Source organism: Podarcis gaigeae (genome assembly GCF_964106915.1).
Source record: "Podarcis gaigeae genome assembly, chromosome: 8".
Taxonomy (NCBI): domain Eukaryota; kingdom Metazoa; phylum Chordata; class Lepidosauria; order Squamata; family Lacertidae; genus Podarcis; species Podarcis gaigeae.
Window position 1 is genome coordinate 39,903,073 of NC_139684.1, and position 20,975 is coordinate 39,924,047.

The 20,975-nt window shown below is 45.7% G+C and overlaps 1 protein-coding gene across 5 annotated transcripts in view; it reads right to left on the reverse strand.

Annotated features, from left to right (window-relative positions):
• Positions 1–20,975, reverse strand: part of GSE1 (Gse1 coiled-coil protein) — a 443,607-nt gene that overhangs the window by 286,190 nt on the left and 136,442 nt on the right. The gene's annotated exons all lie outside the window — the stretch shown is intronic.

Here is a 20,975-nt window from a genome sequence, read left to right on the forward strand (position 1 = left end):
CTGCTCCAGTGAGCTGGGAAGCAGAAGAAATCAGGGCGGTTGAGGGAGTGCATGGGTCACTGCCTCCCCAGCAGTGAAATGAAAGGATCTCCCTATGGTTGGAAGGGGTTGGCATAAAACGGATTACACAGCTACAGCCGCACACTGTATCTCTTCCATGAAGATGGAGGCTGCTGGTCACTCTATCTGCAACCATTTCCTCAGCATGTAGGCATCAACTGCCTGACTAGATCAAGGATGGGGAACCATTTTCAGCCTGAGGGCCACATTTCCTCCTGGGCAACGGTTGGTGGGGGCACATGCTAGTAGTGGGAAGGATCAGAGGTAAAATGTGTGGAGCAATGAACACAAATTTTACCTCCGAACAGAAGTCTAGCCTCTACACACATTCACACACCCCTCTGCATCCTCCATCCAAGCAACCAAGAGGCATGATCAGAGTTCAAGGACAAATTCTGGCCAGGCAAAAGCACTCAAGGAATGTACAAAACAAGACTGGGAAAAGTTTAAGGACTATTTGAAAAAACACTATAAGCTGTATGAATGTTAAAAAATGCACCTTTCAGGAAACACTAGCTTCAGCAAATGTAAGTTAATGAAATGAAAATTAAGACACAAGAATTTAGAGGTAAAATAATGAAACAACTTTATTGTGTTTAATACAAAGCATATAAGAATTGAGTGACAGTAAAATTGAAAATAGGGAACATGATAAAATGGAAGTTACAATAAGTTTTGAAATAAGTTAACAAATTGCTGATGCTTTATAAGACAGAGAACGCAGGGTTCGGAGGATGTGAGGAAGTCCTATAGGTTAGATGGAAAAAGAATATGGAAATTTGTTATTTATATTTATCTTTCATATAACCACTTTTTATTCTTTTTTCTGTATTTCTGTATCTTTAAAAAAGCAATAAAAAATGTTTTAAAAAAAAAGGAATGTACAAAACAAGACCAGTATGGGTGTGGCCTGCAGAAAGACGGTGCAGCTTGGGAAAAGACTGAGGGCCTGCTAGAGAGTCCTGGAGAGCCACATCTGCCCCCCGCCTCCCAGTCTGAAGTTCTCCACCTCTGGTCTGGATTGTACAGGCTGATCCATGAGGGGCTTGTTAGCAGATAGCCCAAGACTCACAACAGAAGAGCCCTGCTGGGAGGTATCCTGCTTTTTTTGGTTGTGCCATAGCACAGGAGTGTCCCTCCAGATGGCAACAATGCAGTAACGTTGGCAAAGCATAACAGAACAACTAATAAACAGGAATAAGGTGTGGATAGATTCAAATCCACTGCAAATGCACTATTATTGTATCAATGACATGTTGCAGGATACACCCGCAAAAAAACACACCAGTCTGTAGGGGCCTATACTCTCTGTGCGCGTCATCTGATTTTCCTTCTACCCTTGTCTCACCCACATTTATTTCTGCCTTTCATATCTTCTCTCACCTCCCCCCCCCCCCACACTTCACTTTTTCCATCTCCCTTTTTCTTTCTCTCTCACCCTCTGCAATGAAAACCATTAATTCGGCTGTGAAAAAAAGCCTAAGAAGTCACAAGCAAACAGATGTCCCAGAAGATGCCCTATGACCAGATTGTGGTTTGGGAACAACACTGAGGGAATATTTGGCCCAACTTGTCAAATCTTCCCCTGTCCTAACCCTTCATAGTTTCTATTTTTGCTGCCCATGGATCTACTGCAAAAAACAACAGAACAGAGACTGGAGAAAGAGAAGAGAGTCTTCCCAATGTACAGCACAAAATACAATGAAACCCTTTAAAATCATGAAGTAGGAACATGCAGTCTTTGTAAGTCATTTCCCAGTGATGGTCAGAGATGGGTCACAGAACCTTCTCCCTGGGTGCTCATCTCCAATGTCCCCCTTTGTAATGTGCCCACTGGAGATGGCAGACAGACAAACATCCTCATTCCCCCCTCCCCTTTTTATGTTTGATTTTTTTTTTTAAGCCCTGCAGCACCCCCAACAGGTCATCTTTGGCTCTCACAGGGACTTTTAAAGCAATGGTTAAGGTACACTTCTAAACAAATGAGCACCTAATTAACAGATCCCATTCAAATCATCATTCTTCTATGCAGCAGAGAAAAAATGCCTTCTCTGCAGGTCTGTCAGACAGAGTTCTGGTTTAAGAAGACACAAAAGCTTATGTTCCCTTGGTCATAATAATAGATATACCCAAAATCTTTTTGTTACCTTATGAAGAGTTTTTGGCTTCCAGCCATGTAAACTACAGAGAACAAGCCTGTGCTGGCCCACATGTTCTAATGGGGACAGGGTGCTCTGAAGCAGCACATCCAGCTGGAACCAGTTAGATCTGCCCTTCCTGCCTCTCTTGGACCACTGCTTAACCCCACCTGCCATAGGTTAGGAAAGTGGTGTCCAAACTTTTTTCAAAGAGGGCCAGATTTGATGAAGTGAAGGGCCATGAGGGCCGACCAAAGGGCCAACCAAAGTTGTTTACCTTTTTTAGGATTGAAGTTATGGAGGTTTTTTTAGTATTTTACCCCAGGAAATAAACTGCCACAGGGGCCGGATTAAACCGTCTGGTGGACCGGATTAGGCCCCCAAAACGGACTTTGAACGTGCCTGGGTTAGGAGGAGCTGGCTAGATTTGTGGATCAGAGGCATGTTTGTTTTGAGGGTCAGATAAAAAGAACTACTCTGATCTGCCTCCTTAGATCCAGCCACGTCTCACTAGGATGGAGCCCTGAAATTTGTTTTCAAAGGACTCAGTCTTGTGTCTATGGGAAGGAACAAAGCAAGGGAGAGAGAGAGTACACACAGCTTCACAACACAACGCTGGAACACAGAAACTGTGGAAGTTGCCTTATGCTGAGTCAGTCCATTGAGTTATTTAGCTCAGTATTGTCTACACTGACTGGCAGTAGCTCTCCAGGATATCTGTCAGCCATCTTCCACAGTCTTATTTAGAGATGCTGGGGATGGAGTCTGGGACCTTCTGCATGAAAAGCAGGTGCTCTACTACTGAGCTAAGGCTCTTCCCCTTAATGGAGGGGTCTCCAAAGAGGGGATATTGTCTGTCTGTCAGGCATACACAGCAATTTCTTTGCATATTAAACACTTCATTCCCAATTTCCAAGAGGCATTTGGCTGTGCTCTCTTGGAAAGATACTGACAGAGTATGTCAGCCTTCACCAATCTTGGGCCTTCCAGAAATTCTAGACTACAATTCCCATCAGCCCCAGTCATTTGAGAGCTATAGCCCAAAACACCTGGACAGCACTAGGTTGGAGTTGGTGAACTTATGGTCTAACCCAACAGGAACTGGTGGAGAAGCAAGGGGAGAGGCACAGTGGCAGCCTTTCATTCCAACATCCTTCATGGGGTCCATCTCCTTTTCAGCATCGCTGAGTGTCTTTGTTGCTTCAAGCTCACGCCAGAGACATATTCCCCAAGGGACGACTTCCAGAGGACAAGTCAGCAAGTCGTGCTTAGGTGGAAATGAACAGTTTGTCTCCTTGAGAGCAGATGTGCTGCCCATCGCACCAGACCATGGCACTCTGGGATAGGGCTGTTGCTATTATTGTTGTTCTTATTACTATTACTTATATCCTGCCTTTTGTCACAAGGCCCTGCACTGCAGTTTGCAACAAGTACATGCATAAAGTATGTACCAAATAACACCAAAGAACATCAGTAATACTTCAATTTCCTACTGTGCAGTCCAAATGCTAGAAAGTCTGAACAAAGAGGCAGATATTCAACTGGTGCCTAAATGTGCACAATGTTGGCACCAGCCTAACCTCTAGAGTGGGGCTGGGCTGGGGGGGTTGCATGATTGGGTGCTACTGCTGAGAAGGCCCTCTGATGGGTAATTGCCCCTTGGACAATCCACAGGGTCCTCCCCCCACCCATTGGATTTCTCTCAAGTGACGGGCTGGAGGGAAGGAGGCCTTCTGGTCAGTACCTGGGTCCCAAACCATTTAGAGCTTTATACATCAGAACAAAAACCTCAACTTGGGCTCAGTGGCAAACAGGCAGCCAGTGCTGATGGAACCTACCTCCAAAAATCCACTTGGGTAAGCCAGACAGTTACATTCTCTGGAAAGACTAGCAGCTGATTTCCAGCCAAGAACCACAAAATGACAGCACAGCACCCTCTGCCAAGACAGCAAAGGCTGGTGTGTGTGTGTGTGTGTGTGTGTGTGTGTGTGTGTGTGAGAGAGAGAGAGAGAGAGAGAGAGAGAGAGACCGACCAGTGGATTTGTTGCTTTAGCCATGCAATAAGGAATACTAAATTAGCACAGATTACCAGATGCAAAAGAATTCAGTATGGTAGTTATTCCAACCAAGGGAAGAGGTATAGGCCTAACAAAGCCGCTAGTCCACAGCACAGACGATTCCCCTGAAACCAGTATAAAGTGCCATCTACTGATGAGTACCTATGCACCAGCATCTTCTGCCATGTGAAACCTTTAAAGATGGAGAAGGAAACCAATACTGTATTGAAAAAGAACAGTTTGCCTAAAATCAGCCAACAAGGTCAAGGACAGAGTGGAATCTGAACTTGCATTGCCTAGACCCATGACTGAGACTACAGGTGCTAGGCCAGAGCCAGGGAGCAACAACCTATTCTTTTAAGGCAGGGGTCACCAACCACTGCACATTTGGTTTTCTGTATGGGTGCCATGGGTGCCACTCCCTCTGGTCACTTTCCCCCACTCTCACAGATCAGCACCCCTCAAACCAACAGACACAAAGGAGGAAAGCATGTGCATACATACTCCAGTTTTCCAAAAGATCTGGGTAAAAGTTCAAGTAGAATTAATATGAGCCTTAAAAAGTACATAAGAGGAAGTGGGGGAAAGCATCACTCTTCCAACTTCCTCCTTCAGCTCTATGTTCTTTTCAAGGAAGAAAAAAGGTAATCAGCACCACTGTCTCATGACCAAGGTGACAATGGGGAGAGGGGCTCAGAGATTTTATGGGCACCACGGGAAGAGCTCAAGGGCACCATTTTTGTGATCCCTGCTTTAATACAGACTCTGAAAATAATGAAACACATTTTCCTAACTCCTTTTCTTCTGTCAACCATGCTATACATATGTTGATTGTGATTATCACATGATCACCTGGGTATGTGCCACTTTTATCACATGGTCTCCTGCCATTGGATAGGAAATGAGTATCCAAGTAATCATTAGATCAATTGTCTAATTCCCTCCAGGAATATTAATGGATATCAAGATACTGCAAGGAACTGTTCATCCATAGCTCTCCAAAATCTCATTAACTAAATATAATAATAGAATACAGATAGATGCTTGGCATTTATACACTTTCAAGTGCACATTCAAGGATTTGAGGCACTTCACATGCACTATCTCAGAAATCTTCACAACAGCCCTGTAAAGTAGTCTGGTATTATTAGTCCTAAAATAAGAAATTACTGGCTTAGAATAACCAGGTATAAAAACTAACTGGGACATGCTGATCCCTACCATTTCCTCTACCATGTCACAGGCGTCTGAAAAGTAAAAGGAGATCTGTCACACATCTCTCTGGTTTTCAAGGGAGTTTTCACAATGGAAATTCCCCATCTCCCAGTCCCTGCTACTCATGTTCCCAACTGTCTTGGCTGTGAAATATTATCCACCGTGAAACCCATATTACATTAAAACATGGCAATCGTGCTACACACAAGATGGGTAGAAATGTAAAGAAGCTGCTTTATGTTGAGTCAGACCATCTTGCTAAGTACTGTTGACACTGACTGGCAGCAGCTTTCCAGAATTTTCCAGAACAGGGTTCACTCTTTCCCAGCCCTAGCTGAAGATGTCAGGGGATTGAGGCTGGGACCTTCTGCAAGCAAAGCAAGTGCACTACCACTAAGCTACAACCCTTCCTATAATAACAGTTGGCCATCACATCCATTATCCATGTGCAACCTCATGCCCCTTTACCTTGTTTTCAAAACTCACTCCAGTTACGCAGCAAGTGGGATATAAAGAGCTGTCAGGCCGTCTGGGGAGGGATCACTGGGATTGCCAGTTTTTAAAAGACCCAGGAATAGGTGCTAGGAAAGGCCATTTTCTGCCTGACACTCCAGAGAATTGCTTCTGGAGAGAGCAGAAAATACTGGGCTAGTTAAATGAATAGCTTGGTGTGGAAAAAGGAAGTTTCCTATGTTCTGTCTAACCCAGTACTATTTGCTCCACCTGACAGCAGCTCTTTATGGTCTTCCCCAGCCCAGCAACCCAGGATCCTGTTGCTCAGAAAGGCCAGGGTTTGATTGATCCAGGAACAAAAGCCTGAGCTTTCCCATTGTACTATGGCAGGGGTGGGGAAGCTTCTCCAGCCAAAGGCAAAAGAGGTGGAGGAATTAATGTAAATTTTGCCATAGTACAGTAGCCTAGTTTCTGTGTGCGCGCGCATACACACACACACACACACACACACACACACACACACACACACATATATCTTTATTCCCCCATCCAGACAAGCAAGAGGCATTATTCCAAGGACACGTTCTATTCAAGCAAAAATACTTATGGTGTGAAGCAGGGCTAATGAGGGGTGTGCCTGGGGAGAGATCCAAGGGCCAGCTAGGGAGACCTCGAGGGCTACAGCTGCCCCCTGGGCTGGAGGTTCCCCACAAATGAACTGAACCAAGAGCAGCAGCTTCTGTGTGCTAGTTCCTTGAAGCCCCCTAATAGCCTTCCTGCCTCCAAGTATCCGCTTTCCGCTCAGCACACAGATAGAGGAGAAAGGAGAGGGATTTGCAGTCCTCAAAGAAGACAACCACTCAGCAAATTGGACCAACAGGAAATTCATTAGCGCGGGGGTATGCGTAACAACGGGCTTATCAGCTCCTGATAATGTCAGCCCCCCCAAGTAGGTGGGAGAGCGGCACTGCCAAGTCACACTGGATTAAATTAATACTGATTAATTGGGACTCCTGAAAAGCGGAACGGCAAATCACCACGCAGGGATTTGGAGCTGCAGGAGATTCTCTTTGTCAGGCTGCAGAACCTTCCAGGCTCTGCCAGGCTGGGGTTAGAAACTGGCAAGCTATCAAGGAAGCTGAGAGAATCTTTCCTGCCCCCTCTACTAATTCTTGGTGGGGGGCATGTGTCAGCCGTACCCTATGCAAATGCAACTGATTTGTTCTCATGGACTTTTTAAGCACCCTATAATCAAACCTGCTGTTGGAAGGCAGGACCACATCCTCACCATACATTTAAAGCACATGACTTTCACTGAAGAATCCTGAGAACTGTAGTTTACTCCTCATCGAGCTACAATTACAACCATCCTTAACAAACTACAGTTCCCAGGATTCTTTGGGATGTGCTTCAAATGCAATTTAATTGAATAGTGTGTTTGAAGTGAGAGGTATTTGAAATGAGAGAAAGGCAAGTTCATTTCTTGACTTGTTGCCCTCAAATGCATCATCTCTCCCTCACACTTCCAGCTGGCTGTGGCCATCAGCACACATTCCCTGAAGACAATACACATACACAGATGCACACCTGCTGTATTATAAGTTATAATACAAACTCCTCTTATAAGTAACAGGAGATGTGTGCAATTTTGCCCTTTCACATCTGCAGATATTCCTGCCTTGCCAGCATCACCTCCTTGGGACACTAGTTTGCAAAGGCAGATATGTGATTTTTTCAAGGAATCAGATCCAAATCAAGGTTGTGTCTTCCACACCTCCAGATATAATCACCCACAAATGCACATCATGTTTCCTGTCCAAGAGAGAAGGCAGCGGTACAGATACGAATCACTGTTGTGCATTGTATGAGCAACTGGCTTCAAGGCGCAGGAGCATGCAGTTAAGCAGCTACTTTTACATACAGAGATAGATCTCACAAAAATATTTGCAAACTAAGTGCCTGCTTGGAATCCTTCTCCACAACAACCTATTTTTTTTCTTTTTGGAGCAAAAAACCACAGCTAAGAAGGAAGCCAAGTGACTGTGCCGGGCTGAGCCAGAAGCTACTAGCGGCAGCAGAGAAAACAGCCCCGAGAAAGGCAACTGTGCTGGGAGTGGGAAAGCAGAGCTCCAGAAGCCCAGCTGGAGAGATTCAGCAGCACTGATCTGGCCTGTGGGCAGCCAGCAGAGGAATGGACTTTCACAGAGTCTTATTCCATGGTAAATAAACACTTGGGCACTAGAAAGCAAAGCCCAGAGAGACGCACTGGCACGCCACACGCTAGGGCAGGTAATCAGGGGTTTCAACTAAAGCCTTGTCTCATCCCCAGCACGCAGTGGTGGTAGATTAAAGCATTTGTTCTCATCTCCTGCCTGCCATCGAAAGACAGACTTAAGATGAGGTACATTGCTCTGGTAATCCACAGATTAAATGCACACCATCTGCATCGTGAGGAGGCCCTAATGCAGGATTTTACCTGGGAAAGGGGGCGGGTAACACACACATATTGTGGGACGCAGGTGGCGCTGTGGGTTAAAGCCTCAGCGCCTAGGACTTGCCGATCGAAAGGTCGGCGGTTTGAATCCCTGCGGCGGGGTGCGCTCCCGCTGCTCGGTCCCAGCGCCTGCCAACCTAGCAGTTCGAAAGCACCTCCGGGTGCAAGTAGATAAATAGGGACCGCTTACCAGCGGGAAGGTAAACGGCATTTCCGTGTGCGGCTCTGGCTCGCCAGAGCAGCGATGTCACGCTGGAAGATGGAACAAGCTTGTTTTTTTGCTGCTCCAGAGGTTAGAACCCAAATCAGTGCATTCAAGTAACAAGAAAGGAGGTTCCAGTAAACAAACTATTCTTCCTTGGAGGTTTTTAAGCAAGAGATTGGATGGTTATCTGTCATGTATGACCTAGTTGAGATTCCTGTATTGCAGAGGGTAACTTAGACTAGATGAGCCTCGGGGTCCCTTCAAACTACAATTCTATGGTTCTATGGTATTCAGAAGCATTACTGCCTGCAACCAAGGAGGAAAAGTCTAACTATGTTGGCTAGAAGTCATCAGTAGCCTTCTCCTCCATCAATTTGTCCAATCCTCTTCTAAAACCATTCAAGTTGATAGCCATCACTGCCTCTGTGGAAGTGAGTTCCATAGTTTAACTACATACTGTGTGAATAAATAGTTCCCTTTTTATCCTAAATGTTGCAACAAGACACTGCCAAAGTTGGTAGGTCTCAAATAAATGAGCTAGATATATGGTGACTTTATAGTAATGTATAGCAAAATGCTTTGAAAAACACTGGTATGACACAGCAGCTTGTACCAGACAGCATTTTAAAAAGGTCATATGCCCAGCATCTCCCAGCCAAGTGAATAAAAGGGTTTGTCTTACCACAGCTGGCTTGCAAGCACAAGCCATTCAAACAGTATTTTTCCCAGCAGGAGTCTGCAATTTTCAATACGTATCTCAGCATCCTTTCCAGTGAAGACTCGCCCATCAGGGCAAATGGGACACTACCCCACCATTCTCAAGCTGTCCAAATCAATCCCCACCAGCTTGCCTTTGTAAGTACAACTAGTCCAGACGGTGGCACTGCTATCTTTCTTCCCCCTCAGTCTCAGGATTGCCCTTGCATAGCTCACCAGCAGGGATGAGAGTTGGGGAGAAAACCAGAATTAGTTGACTCTACCTATCATTGGCTCTGGCTCCATGTCCTGTGGGCCTCCCAGACTTATGTCACACCAGTCTCAATGGGTGTCAAGAACACCTGATCCTGTAGAAAAGGTTAAGGTCCAACACTTGGACTCTGTGGTGCAGCACAATATCTGGGTTCCGTCATTCCCTCCCACTTTGCAGGGGCAGCCAAGCTCTTTCCGGTTTACTTCCCTTCTCTGTAGCTCTGCATGTTGCTTGGTTTTAATTCTGCAGCAGTGGCAGAGGGAGGGGAGGCAGTTAGTGTGAAGAGGGGTCCCTGCTTCGTGCAGGCATCATCCCTGCTCTAATCTAATCTCCTGCCCTGACAAAGAGGCCTGTAATCTCCTAAAGTAATTAAGCAGGTGCAGCCCTGTTGATGGAGAAGAAGGAGGAGGAGGGTCTTGTCTCCTCTGCCAGCAGAGCCAGCTGTTTCCCTTTGGAAAAAAAGAGTAAGGTGTCAGTACCCCACACTGCCTCCAGGGGGTGTTGCTTTCCTCTTGGCAGGGATTCTTGCAAAAAGAAGCCACAAGCGTTGCTGATGTTCTTTTGCTCTGAAATACCAAAGAGTGGCAACGTTTTGTGCTGGCTCCTGCTACCCTTCAATTGGACCTACCTCAAGGCTGGTGGGCACAAGATAGTCAAGGTAGGTTTATGGAACTGAGGTAGCAAAATTCCCTGGCTGTACCTAGCATTCAGGAGATGAGTTCTTCAGAGGTGTGGTCCCCAGCAAAATCTGTACCTCTTCTACACATGTTTAATCACAGTTGCATAAACATCAATAAAGCTTCACAGCTTCACAATCAGGTTGGGGTCAGATTTTCATGGGGCAGGTAACTACCCCTTTTATCCACTACAGAGCTCCTTCTTGCAAGAGCTCAGCTGGTCTGTGTGACAATTAACATAAGCTGCAGAGGAGATCTGCTGCAGATAGAGAAAGTTTGGAGCTACAAAACAAGAACAGCAATAAAACAAAAGCCCACTCAAATGCTAGGCTATGTGCACACCAGACATTTCAAACACACTGAAAGAACATTATCATTCTGCAAAGAATCATGGGAACCACATTTTGATAAAAGTGCTGGAAACAGCAGCTCTGTGAGGGGGTAAACTACAATTCCCAGGAATTTTGAGCTATAAATATATAATATGTACACAGTCCCAGTATCTTTTCTTTAAACTTTAACATGTGAATCTGGAGGGGGGGATCCTCTTTTATTTTTTGATTTCAAACTGGGTAAATTGAATTAATGCAAAGATTAAAATGCCTGATTGAATTTGACTGGCTTTAGTTTCAACATTATCACTTTGGGACCCAGACATATTGGTGGAGCCTTTTCCTGTCCTAAAGAGCGCATGAGTAAAAAGGGAAAACTGACCCTGGTTGGGTGTATGTGGGCAGGGGGGATTCCCTCTCGGATTTCCCCAGTCCTTGCCCATTTGCAAAGTCACCACTGGGTGAATTATACTGGATTATGGGTCTGTGCCAGGGTCGCCAAGGCGACCAGCAAAGCAGGATTTTTGCTCCTGTGAGATCATTAGCCCTGGCTGAGGCCACGGCTGTCACACCTCAGCAGGAAAAGGCTGATGCAGGCCAATGTTCAGGGTCAGGTCAGAGGTCACCTTATGAGGCAAAGGGGCTTGCAAGGCCATTCCTCTTATCCCACTGGGAGGGCTTCACCTCAGTTAAATGAGGATGTACAGAAGGAGGGAAGAAGAGAGTTCCCAACTAGAAAGAGGTTAGCTTGTGCCATCTATGTTTCTCAGGCAGCCACCCAAATACTGAAAATATGTTGCTACACAAACTAAGCCCCTTCAACAGTGCTAAGGATCCCCAATAAAATTGAAAACATCTAGCAGGAAGAACATTGCAGCTACACAAAGCACATGATTTCCCCCAAAGAATCCTGAGAACTACCACCACAGAACTACAACTCCCCAAACTCTTAAACAAACTACAGTTCCCAGGATTTATTGGGGGGCGGAGTCACACACTTTAAATGTACATTGTGTATGCAGCCCAGAGTGCATGCCCATGCAGCTATGGAACTCACTGGCTGGTCTAACGTACCTCAAAGGGTTGTTTTAAGAATAAAATAGTGGTGGTAGTGTAGAGGTTGTCCATTGAAGGTTTTTTTGCCAGTATTCCACAAAATCCTGCACAGCCTCAGTGAATGGTCCTGCCATGTAAGGAGTGGGGTGGGGGGAGAAGGAAGTGGGGTTGGGCTTGAAGGCCTGGCCCTTTGCTGTCCTACAATCCAAGATTCTATTCATTTACCTCTCTTGCTAATTCATCATCTCCCATGTCAAATGCTTGCTTGAAAGCCCAAATGTAGGGAATTGGGTTTTGTCTTCTTTTTTAAAAAACTAAAAAGCAGCCTCAGAGGTCCCACAAGGGGAAAGAGGAGGAATGAATAACCGTTTCCCAACTAGCCAAGTATCTGCACAAAATCCACCCAAGCTATGTGTCTCCTCTGTGGGGTTCTAGATGGGGGGGGAGTGCTTTTAAGCTCCCAGTGGGGGCAGCATTAAGTGCAACACACCCTATCACTACTCCACTCAGCTCTGTTGTTTCCTGGGTCTGCTTTTCATTAAAAACAAAACAAAACACATCTGGGGATTTTACACACACAGTCTGACCCTGACTGAGGCTTGCACTGATGCTTACATCTTCTGTTTTTGAGATTTCCACTGTCACTTTCTGTCTTGCTTTTTTCCAGGCTTTGTACTTCCCTCAACTGCATTAATCCCCATGTGTGGAGATGGGGAGAGGTGGGATGAATAGGGGGAGGCAGGCTGGGAGTGGGACAAGGAGACCTACAGGCAACTCCCATCCCAAGAGACTCAAAGATGCAACCCGAAGCTGGTATTACTTACCAGTGCAATAAGGAAATGCAGAGTACCATTACCTGCACACTCCATTAAGCACTTAAACACCATGTGAATAGGACACGTCATTGGGCATTAACGGGCTGCTGCAAGGGAGATGTTTCTTGAAGAGTGGCTGGCAGTGAAAAGGGGAGCGGGAGAGACAGAGCTGGAGAGCCAACAAAGTGATGTATGACACATAGGATATCTAAGCACCGGGACTTTTGGACAGTCACTATTACTCTGGAAAGCAGCCAGCCCTGAAAGGCTTTATTACAGACCACACTGCCCTGTTGATCTAAGTGTTAAGAGTGTGGCCAGACTGTCCCTATTTTGCAGGAGATATTCAGGTGCAAACTGGACCCTTAGGTTTCTGCATTTAATGTGGATTAAAGACCTCTGTCACCCTAGCACAACAAATCCACATTTTAAAAAAGAACTGCATTTTTATGGTTTGGAAAGTGATGGGGAATTACACTGAAAAGTGGGAGATGAATGAATAGTTATCAGGAATACATGGTAACTCAGACAAACAAACCAAAATAAATGCTCAGTGGACATAACTTAACCACCACATAAGCTTTGTGAAAATCAAGACTGAACAAACAGCTTATCTGAAGGAACCCTAAAAGAAAAGCAGAGTGGGGCTTAATGGAAGTCAGAGACTGGATATAGATAGCAGTTATAAAGACTGCATCTGAGCCCATGAAGAGTGCCTCTTCCTCACCATCACATAAACAAGAATGGACATCACCACATAAAAAAGAGCCCTTGTGGGAATGAATGTCCAATAGTAGTACAGAAGTGTTTGTACAGATCAGGGATAGGGAATCCATGGCCCTCCTGATGTCATTGGACTACCAACTCCCATCAGTCCCAACTAGCATGGCCAATGGTCAAGGATGATGGGAGTTGTACTAGCATGGGTTCCATGTCTCTAATACAGATATATTAACGTATTAGGTATTATGCAGCTTCCTATGTCCCTATGGGTCCCAAATGGGTCACTGGCCCTGGCAGTTGTTGACCCTGGTCCTTCCCTTCTTTCCCCATTTGCAGACACTAAGGAACATCAGCCTGCATTTAACAGCACACAAATGCAATAAGAAGCTGTGCCAGGCTAGACTGTCTTTGTGCCAGGCTAGACTGTCTGTCCATCCAGCCCAGTGTCATCTTTTTAAATGGGCATTGCTTCTCCTAGGTCTCAGGCAGAGAGCAGAGGTCTTTCCCATCACCTGAAGCCGAGACCATTTGTGGTCTGCTGCAAGGCATAACCTCTACAGTGTCCCCCCAACAACAATATGCCACTTGTACTGCTCACCCTTACACTATGCCCTGCTGGCTCTGTGAGGAGGCATATATATGTCCTGCAAGGCCGTGACTGCTGCAACCTAGACAATAACACAATCCGCTCCTAAGCCAAATGAACACGGTTCTGCTACTCCTCTGGAGTGTGGCCAGCTGCCTCCTCCCACCCTTTTCAAAGGCCTTTGGCTTCTGGGGGCCTGCCCGGAAATGCTGTCATCCCCTCGCATGGAGCCAGCTGTCCTGAGGAGCGGGCAAGGCCTCGGGAACAGGCCCAAGACCCTCCTGCCGCTGCTAATGTCGCAGGAGCCAGGGCTGAGCCGAGGCCACACACGGTGCGAGAAAGCCCAGCTTATCCCGCATGGCCCCAGTTGTGGTAAGCCAAACAATTGACTCCATTCACAGGGCTCGGCCACTGCTGCAGAGGGGGCTGGCTCCTGAGATGGTGCCAGGAAAAAGGCACCAGAGAGTTCCACCTCCGGCTCAAGGGAGACAGTGCCAAAGTCAAGCAGCAAATCAGACAGAGGGAGAAGCAGAGGCGGCTACCAGACCCAGGAGGAAGAAGGCTAGTGTGGGAGTGTGAGAGCAGGAAGACAGAAGCCTCTGGTAGAGCCTGCATGTTCAGCAAGGCTAAGGGTGGGGGGAGAGGGAAACCCTCCAGGTGCTTGGTATGAGATTTATCCCAGGGCCGGGCAGTTTCTGAACAATTCAGTGCTTGGTGTGGGGGGAATATTTTTGGCAGCAATTCTCACTAAATGTAAGGGCACTGCAATGACTGCATGATTTTGCTATAGGAGTCAATAGAGTAGTCCATGCATTTGGTGAGAATTTCTGGTAAAAGTTTCCCAACGAGGAAGAGCTTGTTCCCAAACACCTAGGCTTGGAATAAATTCCATTTGCCTGCTTTCCCCATTTTGTGATTGGTTTTCTCTGTCTTGCTTCCAAGGCTGCATACACACCATACATTTTAAGAATGACTTCCCCCAAAGTTACCCTTAGGGCCAGTTTGCCCCTCACAGAGCTACAATTCCCAGCACCCTTAACTACAACCCCCAGGATTCTTTGGGGGGAAGCTGTGTCCTTTAAATGTGTGGGGTGTACAGAGCCTCACTCTCACCCCTTGTCTCCTGCTCTTACGGCTAGTTAACAACCCACTCCTACTGATTGTTCAGTGGCAGCAACATTCAGCAATGAGGATCACATGTGAATGGGCAACTACAGATACACCACTCCTGTTCTCCACAGACTTGTCAAAGTTGAAACTCAAGTTTCCTCTGGAAATGCTGTTAAATCATTCTTCCTTGGATGGGTTTTATGGCTGCTGTTAAGCATATATGGACATTAATCTGTTACAATATACAACACTTTACAATTTAATGGGTATTTTATTTTGGCCATTATCGCATGAGCATATTTTAAGTACTTTTAGTGACCCTGGACTCTTGGTCCTGCCACCTGAAAGATATTGTTATTAACTTCTATAGTACAAGACTACAAACCACCAGTGGTCCATGAGCTTCATTCAGGTGGTCTGTGGAATGTCTGTGAAGAACACGTACAATTTTAATTCTATGGAATTCAAATTTTAACATGGTCAGATTCAATATAAGAAATAAAAGAAGAAATAGAAATGGAATTATAAACCATACACCATCTAGCACAGCAAATTGCAATTGCTACAACACATGGGAGGATCATTAAATGGTTTCCCAAGAACTCCAGCAATTTTTTCAAGTGGTCGGAGCAGGAGACAGTTTGGGAACCACTGCTGTAATGTATTTATTCTTTCTTTCTTTCTTTCTTTCTTTCTTTCAAAAAGATATACAATTTATCTCATTTATCTTCTCAACACTCCTCAGAGGTGTGTCCCTATTGCTCCGATTTTACCAACAGGGGTCTGAAGCATAGAGAAATTAACTTACCCAGGGCCACCCAGTGAGTTTATGAATAGAGAGATGAGCTCAACTATCCCAGGCCAAAGTCCAGTACTCTAAACATTGTATGCTTCTGTCACTACAACCCCAAAAGTTGAATTGGCTGATGCTGTGCAGGGCCCAGGGCCAAGTAAGAAATATAAGCCATAACCAGATGCCTGCCCAATGTTTCCTTGAAAACCTCCACGACTGGGCATCTTTTGCTTCTCAAAGCTAAGATATAGGCAGCTGTCAGAAGGAAACCAGAAGTCTAGCCTTGGGGTCGTGCCACGGAATCAGAGGCAAAGACACACAGAAATGTGCCATGGGCAGAAAATGCTCAGACAAAATATCCAGGCCAAACAAGGGCCAGCCCAAAAGCCAGCCTGGGCGAGCTACAAATCCTTCACCAGAGCAGTCAAATCCTTCACTGCCCAGGAAGATGCTCCAAACTCTAGTTCTGTGACTCACCAGACAGGACAGATACACAAAGAACGTAGGGTTGTCAGTGATCCCTGAAACTACTGTAGGGAGATGGTGGGCGATAGTCCTCCTCAGTTCCTGACCCCTTAACCAAACTGCAGGCCCTCCACACACACACACACACACACACACACCTTGCTTGGTAGATGCATCATGGGAACCCAGAGAGGCACCTCCCTTGCCTTCTGAAGAAATTGAGTCCTTTTTCCAATTTATGCAGACAAGGCCCTTTATGGATGAGCATGACAAAAAGGGAATTGAGAGCCAAGAGCCTGCTTTGGCCTTGTGTCCATGGGAGTGTGGGGTGGTGAGAGGATGAACTGCAATAAGGCCAGGGCAGTGGGAAAGGCCCAGTGTGGCCTCTGTTGCCCCCACCTCGGCGTTGACAGTGACTTCATCCCACTGTGGTGCAGCCTCTCACTCTTCAGATGTGGCCCATCAGCTCCAGAGGCTTGGCCAGGCTTTTGGTTCCAGGAGCAGAGCCAGGCTTTGGGGCTTGGCAGGACGGTTCTCCAGCTTGCAAAGCAGACAAGTCACAGAATGCTTGGGCTGGGTGGGTTGGGGAGAGAGCAAGAACCTACCAAGAGGTTGGTTTTGGCTTCACCTCAGAGAGCTTGGAAAGGCTAGTAAAACCCAGCCAAGACCACAACATCCATTCCTGGCTTCCTAGGGGAAGTCGAGAGCAGGAGAAGCTCTGCCACGCAGAGCAAGCTTCCCTTATGCTAGAAGGGCAAAAGACTGCAGCAGAGGTGCAGTGTCCCGTATCAAAGTCAACCAGACAACCATCCCAGCTGAACTGTTTTACACAACTTCCTAGCATACGGTCTTTTAATAAGCGGCCTGCTACAATTTAGGGCCTCTCGACACATCCTTTTATTTATTGCACATTCCTGATTATTTGCGCTCATTATGGCATTGGTGCCGCTTTCAATACTGTTTGTGCCTGAGAAAGTTTTTGGACTCTTTCATTCCCCATGACTTCCTGATGAAATACTGTAACATTTCATAACATAAAAGTTCACATTTTTGTTGCACTATAGCACAAGAGTGTCCCTCCAGATATCAAGAACACAGTAACATTGGAAAAGCACCACAGAACAACTCATAAAGCAGAATGATGTTTGGTTAGGTATAAGTTCACCACTAATGCACTATTATTGGGTCAATAACCTGTTGCAAAAGACACTCAAGAAACCAGGTTTTTTTGTGGGGAGGGGGGTGTTTATCATTTCCTAACACATGTTCCATGTCCAAGTGATGTACAGTCCCTCCAAAAAAAGGAGGGTGGGTACATTACTTCTTCATCCAACACAAAATTAACTTGCAGCACAGGGAGTGACAACGGTGACGAGATGCAGGCAACTCTTTTTTTAAAAAGTGAATGGATAAATTCATGAAGAAAAATGTCTATTAGCTATGATGGCTCAATGAAGCCTCCATGTGCTAGTGCAGTATGCTTAATAACACAAGGTGAAAAGGACAACCAAGCCAGAGAAGGGCAGTCAACTTCATGCCCCAAATGTCTGGCTAGTTGCTGATGAAACAGAAGCTGGAGTTGACAGTCTGACCCAGCACATGTTCTTCACGTGTCCTAATCAAATTCCTGTGTTCCATGTGTACTGAAAATACTTTCTCTCTTCACAACTTCTCTCTATGGAGAACAGTGTAGGCACCTGAGCTATGCACCAGCATCATTTCTAGGAGTGGGCAGAGAACCAACTCTTGAGAACCCCATTGGTGTACCTGTGCCAGTACACTGAAGCCAGCAGGTGCCTTGGAATGTCTACGGTGAGTTGTGACTTCAGTGTTAAGTGGGAGGAGGGATGATATTGAGTGATTATGGATGAAATCTTAGAAGTCAGAAGGGAGGCTGAGCTGGATTTCCAAACATATAGAGGGGCAGGACCTCTGGAACCTATATTATTATTTGTGTCTCCCATGTAAGTATCAAAAGCAGGATAATTATGCAAATTAATGCATCTAATTTCTGCAGGTCACAGAATTTCTGAAGGTTACTCCGCCGTCAGAGGTTTTTCTGTTGTGGTGTCAAGATAGTGGGATTCCTTTCCAACTGAGGCCCACCAGGCTCCATCTTGCCTACTGGCAAGCAGGAAAAATGCAATGATCCCCGAATATTTGTAGGGGGCCTTCAAACTGACACCTTTTGATTTCACTGAGGTTTGCTTTCTAATCATTGCCAGTTTCCCTGTTGTTGTATTATGTTTATACTATGCTGTGTTGGCTTGTTTTTAACTGTACACTCCTTTTAGGCTTTTTTAGTTGGCAAGTTGGGCAATGGGATACAGGAAATAAACTCACTTTCCTTGCTTCAGGGAGTAGGTTATGACACTGGCACAGAAATGTGTGTTTGTGTGTATACTTTTGCGCTTTATAGTCATGCCTTTGCCAATCCCCTAGCACTGCATGCATGTCCAAATGGAGATATTTTACCTGGGCTCCAGATGAGTTATGGCAAAAGAAAGGGAATTCTGTGGCTGATGAGTCCCCATACAGAATGCCATCCTAAGATCCCATCTGGACTATACATTTAAAACAATATCATACTACAGTGGTACCTTGGTTTACGAACTTAATTTGTTCCGGAAGTTAGTTCTTAAACTGAAACCATTCTTAAACCAAGGCACACTTAACCGAATGAGGTCTCAGCCATTGTCCTTAAACCGTTCGGATTCCATTTTTAGGCCAAGGTAAAGTTTGCAAACCAGGACACTATTTCCAGTTTTGTGGAATTCGTAAACTGAATCGTTCGTAAACAGGACTGTTCTTAAAATGAGGTACCACTGCACTGTACTTTAAACAGTCACAGATTCCATGCAAAATAATCCTGGGAACAGAAGTTTGTAAAGGGTGCTAAGAATTGGTAGGAGAAAGCCCTATCCACCTCACAAAGCTACAATTCCCAGAGTGGTTTGACAATCAATCTCGCTCCCCAGGAAACTCTGGGAATTATAGCTCTGTGAGGAGAATAAGGTAAAGGTAAAGGGACCCCTGACCATAAGGTCCAGTCGTGACCGACTCTGGGGTTGCGGTGCTCATCTTGCTTTATTGGCCGAGGGAGCTGGCGTACAGCTTCTGGGTCATGTGGCCAGCATGACTAAGCCGCTTCTGGTGAACCAGAGCAGCACACAGAAGCACCTTTTACCTTCCGGCTGGAGCGGTACTTATTTATCTACTTGCACTTTGACGGGCTTTTGAACTGCTAGGTTGGCAGGAGCAGGGGCTGAGCAACGGGAGCTCACCCCATCGCAGGGTTTCGTACCGCCAACCTTCTGATTGGCAAGTCCTAGGCTCTGTGGTTTAATCCACAGCACCACCCGTGTCCCGAGGAGAATAAGGGTCCCCTTATAACTCTCAGCACCCTTAAACTACTGTTCCTGGGATTTTTAGGGAGAAGTCATGGCTGTCTAAAGTGTTATGATACTACTTTAAATGTATTGTTATTATTATGTATTTATTTATACCCCACCTTTTTCCATGACAGGACTCAAGGCAGCTTATAGATAAAATATACAGATAAGGCCTAAAAATATCCCCCTGGCATGACATGACCTTGAGTTTACAGATTGTGATGATACCGCAGGGATGTACCAGACCTTCAACCCAGGTCTCTAGTCACTAGATAACACTAGCTCTTAATGCAACACCCAGTGCCTAGATTTTTGCAATATGCATAGTTACTCTGGTTACAGTGAATTTAAAAAGGATAGGAATGACTGTCAAAGTGATGCAAGGAGACACTGTGACTGTCACAGCTGAAAATCAAACTAAGGCCTACTGCACACAGTCCTGAAATGCTGCATCTTCCAGTGGAGGAGGAATGACGTTTCCCCCTACCTTAAAAGGTGCAGTCCCAAATTCCTCTTGGAACAAATACTTCTTCACACTACCCAGTTAATTGCTAACATTCACTGCCATAAGATGTGATGATGGCCACCAGTTTAGATATTGTCTGAAGGGGACTGGGCAAAGCTACAGAGAAAGAGGGGTCTGTCAATGGTTATTAGGCATGATAGCTATACGGAACCTCCAGGTTCATAGGCAGTCTACCTCTGAATGCTAGTTGCTGGGGAACAAGCTTGGGTGAGGAGTATTGTTGTCGCGCACTGCTTGTATGAATCAGGTGGACTAGAGGGACTTTTAGTCCAGCCTTATAAGAAAAGCCCAAGCTGTGGGGAGAAACAGAAACTGCCATGGCAGAGTTCAGGCACCGGATCCCACCATGCCAGGTTAGTTTAAAAAAAGGGGGGGGACTTTAGTTACCAAAATTATTCTTTGAGATTAACTCTGGTGAATCACTCAAAAATAGCAGGCAAACAAGAGTAGTGTGAGAGTAGAGATATCACACATACACACACAGACTGCATCCCTGTGAATCTCAGACACAACACTGTGCAGTTAAGAGAATAGTAGGCAAATAGTGGAGAGTTGTTCTTTTCCCATTTCAGCTTCAGAGAGTCCGGTCTCAATCTCTGGGTAACAAGGCTACAGAATTATTTTACCTCTCCCCCACCCCCTTCTCGCTCTCTCTTTCTCACACACAACTTCCACTCCCTTCCCAAGTCAGTGCTCTCCACTGGGGGGGGGGGGGAGAGAGAGAGAGAGAGAAGTAGTAGTAGTAGTACAAAAAGAATCCATCTCTCACTCATTCACAATATAAGAGTAACACATAGCCGGATGCAAACATGCACAAGTTCAAGGGGAGAGTTTGGCCACCAAATCCACATGAGATCAAGTTTCCCAGCTCTCATTGAGTAGATAAAGGAATAAAAGAAACCAACAAA